We start from the raw sequence: 9,940 nt of genomic DNA on the forward strand, positions 1-9,940 counted from the left end.
AATTTTAGCTATTATAAAAACCAGAATAAAACCCATCTGCCATCACTTCAGAAAGTGCCAGGGAAAAAGTCTAAGGAAGGCTTGCTTTTCTTTCTTTCTTTCTTTCTTTCTTTCTTTCTTTCTTTCTTTCTTTCTTTCTTTCTTTCTTTCTTTCTTTCTTTCTTTCTTTCTTTCTTTCTTTCTTTTTTTTTTTTTTTTTTTTTTTTTTTTTTTTTTTTTTTTTTTTTTTTGTATCAAAGTATCATGTTCGCTATATCTTGTAGAGACAGGCTGGTCTCAAACTCCTGGGCTCAAGTGATCCCCCCGTCTCAGCCTCCCAAAGGCCTGGGATTACAGGCATGAGCCACTGCACCCGGCCCTGAGGAAGATTTTTAAACAATAAACTAGCAAGAGGCCCAGTGAGGTGGCTCACACCTGTAATCAATCCCAGCATTTTGGAAGGCCAAGTTGGGAGGCTCGCTGCAGCCCAGGAGTTCAAGGTTGCAGTGAGCTATGATCATGCCACTGCACTCCAGCTTGGGTGATATAGCAAGACCATGACTCTGAAAGAAAGAAAAAAAAAAGACAAGAAATTAGCAAGATATATAGTCATGATAAAGCTGTTTAAAATTATGTTTGCAAGCTAAGTTTACATAGGAAAGAAACATTTGCTGCCTGGTAGAAGAAGTCTCTTCATTTTTAAAAAAGAGATTTTAAAAGAAATTTTATTCATCAAAATGTGGCTGCTACAAGAACTATGATATTGTACCGTTCAGTATATGGTCCTGTTTACCATATGTGTGCGTCCTCTTACTAGCTTAAAACTTGATGACATGACTTCGAAAGTGTAAAAATGGTAAAACAAAAACAGAGCAAATGCTCAGCTGTCTTTTCTTTCAGAGAAACTCCAAGGCATGAAGGAACCCCTCAGGTAACAAGTTTGTCCCCTTCATCTGTAAATTCTGTTATGAGGTGACCGACCCATTTCTGCTTTGCTTTCAGGTAGGCTGTGCTGATCCCCTCTCCTCTGTCATTGCCCATGGCTCAGCCTGACTCCATCCTTTCTCAGTGGCCACAGCCAATGCAACTGGGTGCCTGGGCCACCCAGAAGTGTGCAGTAGGAAGCCGGTCAGCTCCGGCCACCTTCAGGGTCTGTGCACATCCCCCAGGCCTGTCCAATGAGGCCAATAGCTATGGCAGCCGTTTTTTGTTTTTTTTTTTTTCTCTCCTGGATTTTCTCTTTTAGTCTCCAAAGATCTATAGGCAATGGTGTTGGATTCCAATTCCCTATCTCTAGGCATGTTGCATTCAAACCAAAGGCCTTATGCAGAAGATTTCTATTTTCCACTTTCTATTAAGACAGCAAGGAGCGGCCGGGTGCGGTGGCTCACACCTGTAATCCCAGCACTTTGGGAAGCTGAGGCAGGCAGATCACCTGAGGTCAGGAGTTCGAGACCAGCCTGACCAACATGGTGAAACCCCATCTCTACTAAAAATACAAAAAAGTAGCTGGGCATGGTGGCGCATGCCTGTAATCCCAGCTACTCAGGAGGCTGGAGCAGGAGAATCACTTGAACCCGGGAGGCAGAGGTTGCAGTGAGCTGAGATTGTGCCATCGCACTCCAGCCTGGGCGACAAGAGCAAAACTCCATCTCCCACAACACCTCCAGCATAAAACAAAACAAAACAAAACAAACAAACAAAAAACAAAAACAGAAAAGGTAGCGGGGAGGGAGTCAAAACACAACTCAGATTGCATAATTGTGCCTTTGTTCAAGTGATGTGGTAACATTTATTTTTCTAGTAAGATTGTCAGTTCCAGAAGGTCCAGAACTCCTGTCTTTTGACTGTTGGATCACCTGTGTAGGTGCTCATAAATAAGTGCTTCTTGAGTGAACTCGTCTTCCACTCTGTGACAAATCACAAATTCTAACATGTTGGCTCTAATAGCAAACAAGATACAAGTCATCTCCAAAATCCTAGATTGGCATATACCCTGCTACCCAGTTGCCTAGAGGGATTTAGTATAATGCTAGCAAGAAATGGTGATATTTCATTACAATTATAGGAGAAAACATTATGAACTCAGATCTTGGAAAGAACGGACACTAATATGCCCAATGAATATAATTTTCACAGTATGTCCAGGTGTGGATGTCTGTATTAGAAACAATTGTCACTTTTGCTGAGTGTGGTGGTGTGTTTCTATAGTCCCAGCTACTTGGGAGGCTGAGGCAGAAGGATTGCTCGAGCCCAGGAGTTCCAGGATGTAGTGCACAATGACTGTGCCTGTGAATAGTCACTATACTCCATCCTGGGCAACATAGTGCCACCCCATCTCTAAAAAAAGAAAAGAAATGAAATGACTGTCACTTTTGACAAGCTTTTACATTTTCAACTAATTTTCTTCTTAAAATATTTAGATTTAGAGAACACTTGCTTTCAGAGTGAAGCCCTTCAGTTCCATTAACACATACATTTCATTAATGTCATGAAATCGTCCTTATAAAGATCTGAATTCTTTCTAAATACAACAGACTACATTGGATCTGTCCGAAAGTCAAATGTGTTGAAATGAACTGAGTCTCAAACTTACCTTAACCACGTTACAGGTGAAAATCTTCTAAATGATTATGCTTGTTCTACTACTGTAACTTTCTAGTTACCCTATAATTTTGCTTTCTTTTTTTTTTTCTTTTTTTCTTTTTGAGACGGAGTTTCACTCTTGTGGCCCGGGGTGAGTGCAATGGCGCAGTCTGGGCTCACTGCAACCTCCGCCTCCCAGGTTCAAGCGATTCTCCTGCCTCAGCCTCCCGAGTAGCTGGGATTACAGGTGCCCGCCACCATGCCTGGCTAATTTTTGTATTTTTAGTAGAGATGGGGCTTCACCATGTTGGCCAGGCTGGTCTCGAACTCCTGACCTCAGGTGATCCGCCCGCCTCGGCCTCCCAAAGTGCTGGGATTACAGGCATGAGCCACTGCGCCCAGCCCCTAATTTTACTTTCTTTAAATGACATGAGATTACATTAAATAGTGACAAGTGGCAGACATCATCAAAAGAAACAGTGAAGACCATTCATATTTTGTCAGACTCTATGCAGTGGGTTGGAAAATACATAAACCCAGGAAGGATGAATTTCCTTACCCTCAGATAGATCCAATTCCTTCCCGTAGGTCGAAGACAACATCTCCAAAGGTAAAATTGAGAAACCCAACAACTACTCGATTGATGAGTAGGCAGCCTGCTAGTAGGGGACTCCTTCACTCATTTACAAACGAGAGCTGGGCATCGTACTGGGCCCCTGAAGATGCAGAGGTAAACAAAGCAGACCCATTGCCTCCCTCACAAAGTTTCTAGGAGCTTAGATTTTCATGGAGAAGACAAAACAATGAACAAGCACACACATACCTAAGACAGATCATTTCAGGTGCTGCGCAGGCCCACAAAGATAACACAACAGGGTAATGTGACAGGGGTGAGTTCGACAGTCTGGAAAGGCCTTTCCAAGGAGAGAATAGGAGGAAGTTCGTTCCCTTGCAAACTGTATTCGTCATTCTGCCTGCTGACTCTATTTCGGTTGGCTTGGACGGGGACTGGTGGCTAATGTTCAATGACCCATGGGAGCAGCCCAGGCCTACAGTTCCTCAAGACCCTGCAGGTCAACGTTTCGCAACTTCCCAGGCCTCTCCCTGCTCCAGAACGAGCCTGACTCCGCTCCCAGTTTTTCCGGTGATCTCCTCTTCACCGCTCGGCTGCTGCATTTTACGCACGCCCTCCAGGGAGCGGTCCTCGGCGTCCAGCTCTCAGGATGTGGAGAGCTGCAAATAGCACCGACAGCTGCAGCTGGAGGTAGCCGCCCGGGAAGCCAGCCAGCTGCTGCCACCACAGGGGCCAGGGCCGGCCGCGAGCCTCCGCACGCCCTTGTGAGCAGCTCAGCGGAACCCTCGACGAGGCGGGCCGACTCGCCAGTGCAAATTACGGCTTTTATTTCCTTCTGGGTGCACACGTGGGGAGGAAGGGAGCTTGGGGAAGGAGAGTGTGCGCCCTTCAATGTTTGCCACTTCTATTCAAAACTGCCTGGGAAGTAGGTCGGCACCAATAATCACCTCATTTGCACAAACAGGGACACTGAGGTGAAGGAAGTGACTGCACCCCCTGAAGAGAACTGAGTGACAGGGAAGCAGGAATCCATCCAGCCTCTGTGCTCCTGGAGCCTGGCCTTTTCCTTCTGGTTTTCTTAGTCCTTTTACGGTATCTCCTGACCATTTTTTCCCTCCTGTGTTCTCTGCTACGTACACAAGACTCACCTTCTCCTCTGGCCACACTCAACGCGAAAATATGAGGATTACTTACAGAACCCCACTGGAAATTTGTCTTTAAAGAAGGAAGCCTAGGTCCGGTGTCGTGGCTCACGCCTGTAATCCCAGCACTTTGGGAGGCCGAGGTGGGCGGATCTCCTGAGGTCAGGAGTTCGAGACCAGCCTGGCCAAAATGGTGAAACCCTGTCTCTACTAAAAATACAAAAATTATCTGGATGTGGTGATGCACACCTGTAATCTCAGTTACTCGGGAGGCTGAGGCAGGAGAATCACTTGAACTGGTGGGGCGGAGGTTGCAGTGAGCCGATATATCGCCCCACTGTACTCCAGCCTGGGGGACAGAGCGAGACTCTGTCTCAAAAAAAAAAAGAAAGAAAAAAAAAGGGCCAGGCGCCGCCGTGGCTCACGCCTGTAATCCCAGCACTTTGGGAGGCCGAGGCGGGCAGATCACCTGAAGTCAGGAGTTCGAGACCAGCCTGGCCAATATGGTGAAACCCCCCGTCTCTACTAAAAATAAAAAAATTAGCTGGGCCTGGTGGTGGGCGCCTGTAATCCCAGCTACTTGGGAGGCTAAGACAAAGAGTGGGACTCTGTCAAAAAAAAAAAAAAGATTCAGACATGAGACTGTGAAACTGACTAGAGTCACTATTGCATTGTTTATAGATGTTGCCAGACAGAAAGCCCCAAAGCAGCAGCAGCATAGTACCTTCCTAACACCTGGATTGGGAAATCTAGATTTTAGTAAAATAACGTGATACTTACAGAAGAAATGTTGGAGTTAGAGTATGCCATCAAAAAAAAAAAAAGGAATCCTAGCCTGAAAGGTATTTAAAATGCATTCCCTTGCCCTGCCACGCACAGGGGGGAACAGGGATGGGGCCCCGGTCCGTGTGCAAACCCAGGCACACCTTCCCCAAAGGGAAGTGGAAAGGTGACAGGAGGGAAGCTGAAGCGGGGATGTCTTGTTCTTCCCGACGGTGTCCCGCATTTGCTGAGTGGGTGCACTCTTGCATGGGTGTGAGTTCTTCAGGACACAGGCAGCTCTCCAGGCAGCACTGACAGGGCTGATGCTTGGCACTTTGGGGCCTATTCTTCCACGAGGACATGGATTCGCTTCCTTGGGGTTCAGCCTGGTATGGAAAGGAGTACTGGACCCGCTCAACGCCGCAGAAACTGGGACCCTGAGCACACACCCTAGGTCCAGTCTCCTATGGGAAATGGCCTGACAGGGTATGGGACAGAGTGGCCACTGCTTCCTCTGAGCGAGACAAACTTCTCTCCTGAGGCTATAGGGCTGAATGAAGAAAGTAGACTGCTGAGGTAGGCCCCATTCCCCTGATGGTCAGCCAGGGTCCTGGGGGAGCTTCTCAGGGCAGTTTTAGCTCCTCGCTCAGCTTTTAATGCAAAAAAGGGAGACAAAACCTGATTAAGAAATGAGTGTAGAGCAGCAGAGCTGTACACAGGAAACTGGTGCAAATGACCGTGACGTTGTAGTGTATTTTCATCTTTCTTCTTTTCATTTTTGTTCTGCAACAAAAAATTGTAATGTTTATAGTTTAAATGTTAAGAATTTAGCTGGTGGGCCAGATGCAATGGCTCACACCTATCATCCCAGAACCTTGGGAGGCTGAGGTGGGAGGATTGCTTGAGGCTAGGAGTTTGAGACCAGCCTGGGCAACAAAGTCAGATCTCCATCTCTACAAAAAATTTTTTTGAAAAATAGCTGGGCATGATGATGCATGCCTGTAGTCCCAGCTACTCAGGAGGCTGAGGTGGAAGGATCATTTGAGCTCAGGAGGTCGAGGTGGCAGACTCCTGACAGTGGCAGACACTCTGTAGGTGGTTGCCTACAGAGCTATGATCGGGCCACTGCACTCCAGCCTGGGCAACAGAGCAAGACTGTCAAAACAACAACAAAATAATTCAGCTGGTATTCGGTAACACATGATACTTAAGTGGTCTGCCTAAAAAACAAAAACAAAAACAAAAATGCAACCTTTTTAAACAAACAACCCATACAGGTTGACAGGTCAACACTGAAGACTATGAAATCACAAGATTTGCAGTGAATGAGAAGCACAATTATACTCTTCTTCTTTTTCAATTAAATTTGAAACACGCTTCAGCAAATATGTGTGTGTCTTCCAGGTGGATGTTGCATTTCAGGTTTCCTTTCTGTTGCCTACAGTGCTTTAAGTCTGCCAGAAATTCCCTTGAGAGAGAAGGAGATCTTAATGCAGAATATTAAGTCCTCTGCCTATCACATCCATAAAGCCATGCCTACCTCTCTCCCAGGGGCGTGAGAAATTGCTTTCGTGTGCTATTTGGAGAGGACTTGGCGTCCAGAAACAAAGAAAAGTGATACAAACCAATGCCCTCAAGAGATAAGATAACGAAGTACAAAGACCTAAAGAAGCACTGAGTTTTAAGTCACTGGTTTTAAAAAATAATTCAAGTTAAAGCTTTGGAGTCACTGCATTTGTGACGTCTCTCACTTGACCACTTGCTAGTATGGGTATCCTTGGGCAAGTACCCAACCTCCTGTGCCTCAATTTCTCCATTTGTCAAATGCACAACAATCCTACTGACTTTGTAAGGTTTCACTGGTATGTGTGAGAATTTAATAAAATAATCCATGGAAAATGCCTGCCATTATGCTTGGCATTTGGTAACAGCTTAATAAATTGTTAGCTATTGCTTTCTTTTCTTTTCTTTTTTTTTTTGAGATGGGATCTTGCTATGTTGTCCAGGCTGGTCTTGAATTCCTGATCTCAAGGAATGTCTTGAATTCTGAACATTGGAATCATCCAGGGGATTGATGCCTGGGTTCACTCAAGGGATTCTGATTGACTTGGTCTGGGGGTGGCTTGTGCTTTGGAAGTTTTAAAAGCATTCCTGGGGATTCTTAATACTCAGCCAAGTTTGGAAACGAATGCTTTTTGGTGTCATCCTAACCAAAAAGGCAAAGCAGATGTTTATAGTTTAGACCAAATTAAGGCAGTATGTATTTTGAACTAATAATTTGACTCACTTTACTGCATCAACCACTCAAATTAGCCAAACAACTATTTTTTCACTGAATTTATAAGTTTTGGCTGATTTGACTAATTAATAAAGCAAAAAGTTTGATTCCTTAAAATCATATGGCCACAAGCTCAAGTAAATTAAATTCACTGGGAACCAGCTATGATTATAGGTATTTTGAACCATTATGATACATTAGGTATGCATTATTTATTTATTTATTTATTTTTATTTTTATTTTTGAGATGGAATCTCACTCTGTTGCCCAGGCTGGAGTGCAATGGTGCGATCTCAGCTTACTGCAACCTCTGCCTCCCAGGTTCAAGTGATTCTCACTGCCTTAGCTTCCTGCGTAGCTGGGATTACAGACATGCACCACCAAGCCTGGCTAATTTTTGTATTTTTAGTAGAAATGGGGTTTCACCATGTTGGCCAGGCTGGTCTTGAACTCCTGACCTCATGATCCGCCCACCTCGGCCTCCCAAAGTGCTGGGATTACAGGTATGAGCCACCACCCCTGGCCTTAGGTAATGGATATTCCATTAAAATGCTGATAGTTTTAGATTTATTTGACCAGTTCATCCAGTAAAAACTTGATTCTTCAAACTAATATAGCTACAGTCTAAAGGAAATTTAATTTGTTGGGGACCACCTAGGCTTTTCAGTGTAATTTAGAATATAAATTACTATAGGAATACCATTATTTTATTCCTGCACATTTGCCAACAAAGTGGATGTTAAATCAAAATGCTATTGTTGAAATGAAACTGATGCTGCCTTGTCCTTTGATCTCATTCTGGGGACTTTTGAAGGTGTGTAGGTTGCTACTGGATTTGTACACCACTGTTGGTTTATTACTAACCACCTCTTTTAAAAATTAATGAGCCTGTTGGTTATCTTAGTGCTTCAGGTCACACTGATCCATCAGATGAATCACAAGTGAGGTAGCGCTCTCAGGCTCTATCAACTTCCTGTCAACATTTTCTGTTAGAGAGGCATGAAATGCTAGATTAGAAAAAGGCCCTGGCCCTTGTTGCCCAGAGTTCTGCATCTGGCCATGGACCTGGGGCATCAGGTGCCACTTTAGTTGAGCAGAGCAAACCTTTCTGCAACGTATCCATAGTTGGACAAAACAGAAGCAACCACTTGTCTCCAGACTCTAAAATATAAAATAGTAATCAGGCAATTATATGTGTATGGTTTATTTTCTCCACTGCAGAATAAGTTATTTGTTTATTAGGTATGTATTTATAAGGGGCAAAAAAAATGACATCATTAGAACATGGGGAGCATACAAAAGTTATTTTAATTTCCTCTTTTTTTTTTTTTTTGAAACAGTCTTTCTCTGTCATCCAGACTGTAGTGCAGTCATGTGATCTTGGCTCACTGCAACCTCTGCCTCCCAGTTCAAGAGATTCTTGTGCCTCAGCCTCCAGCTGGGACTACAGGTGTGCGCCACCATGCCTGGCTAATTTTTTTGTATTTTTAGTAGAGATGGGGTTTCACCATGTTGGCTAGGCTGGTCTCGAACTCCTTATCTCAAGTGATTTGCCCACTTCGGCCTCCCAAAGTGCTGGGATTACAGGCTTGAGCCACCATGCCTGGCCTGATTTTCTCCTTTTATGAAAAAAGTAGTTTTGGCTAAAGATTGAGTTTTTTAAAACTTTAGCTAAGGGTGGTCAAAAAGGTAGAAAGGGAACTAGTATTTAGTCAATGTCTATTATGTGCAAGTAAGCTCTTTCAGTGCATAATTTTCTTTCTTTCTTTTTTTGTAGAGACAAGGTCTTGCCATATTGCCCAGGCTGGTCTCGAACTCCTGGCCTCAGGTGATCTGATCCTCCCACCTTGGCCTCCCAAAGTGTTGAGATTATAGGCATGAGCCACTGTGCCTGGCCCATAATCTCCTTTAATCCTTACAACTCCTCAAATAGATTCAGTCCCAATTCATAGACAAGATAACTGAGGTTCAGGGAGATAAAGTAATTTGCCCAAGGTTGCATGGTGTGAAGTCACAAAAGTGGGATTTGAGCTCAAGTTAGTCTGCCCTGGGCCCTAAGATCTATCCATTATATCTCAGGGTGACCAGCCATCCTGGTTTGCCTAGGACTGAGGGATTTCCCGGAAGGTGAGACTTTGTTTTTAAACCATGACAGTCCTGGAAAGCCAGGAGGACTTGATCCCTCTACTTGGTAACCAGAGGTCACTGCTTCCTTAGCAAGCTAGGGAGATTCCAGGCCCTAGGTCGGTGTCTGATGGGAAGGACACATGGGAGGTCCGGATCTCTCACTTATTTCAGGATTAATGTACGCAACCATGCTACATTCCCACTGGAGAAAGCAAGTTAATGGCACTCCCAGCCAAATTACGCACTATATCCTTAGATCATGTAGGTCAAGGGTCAGCAAACCTTTCCTGTAAGGTTCATTTTCAGTCTGCAACTTAGATCTTCTGTGTTGTGAGTTGTAGGTCTCTATCACAACTGCTCAGCTCCACCATTGGAGTTGGAAGCAGCCATCGGCAATCCAAAAAGAGCGAGCCTGGCTGTACTCTAAGCAACTTATAGTTACCCAAACTGGAGGCAGGTTGGATTTGGCCCACAGATAGTTTGCCAAACCCT

The sequence above is a fragment of the Hylobates moloch genome, unplaced genomic scaffold (genome assembly GCF_009828535.3).
Source record: "Hylobates moloch isolate HMO894 unplaced genomic scaffold, HMol_V3 SCAFFOLD_4, whole genome shotgun sequence".
Classification (NCBI taxonomy): domain Eukaryota; kingdom Metazoa; phylum Chordata; class Mammalia; order Primates; family Hylobatidae; genus Hylobates; species Hylobates moloch.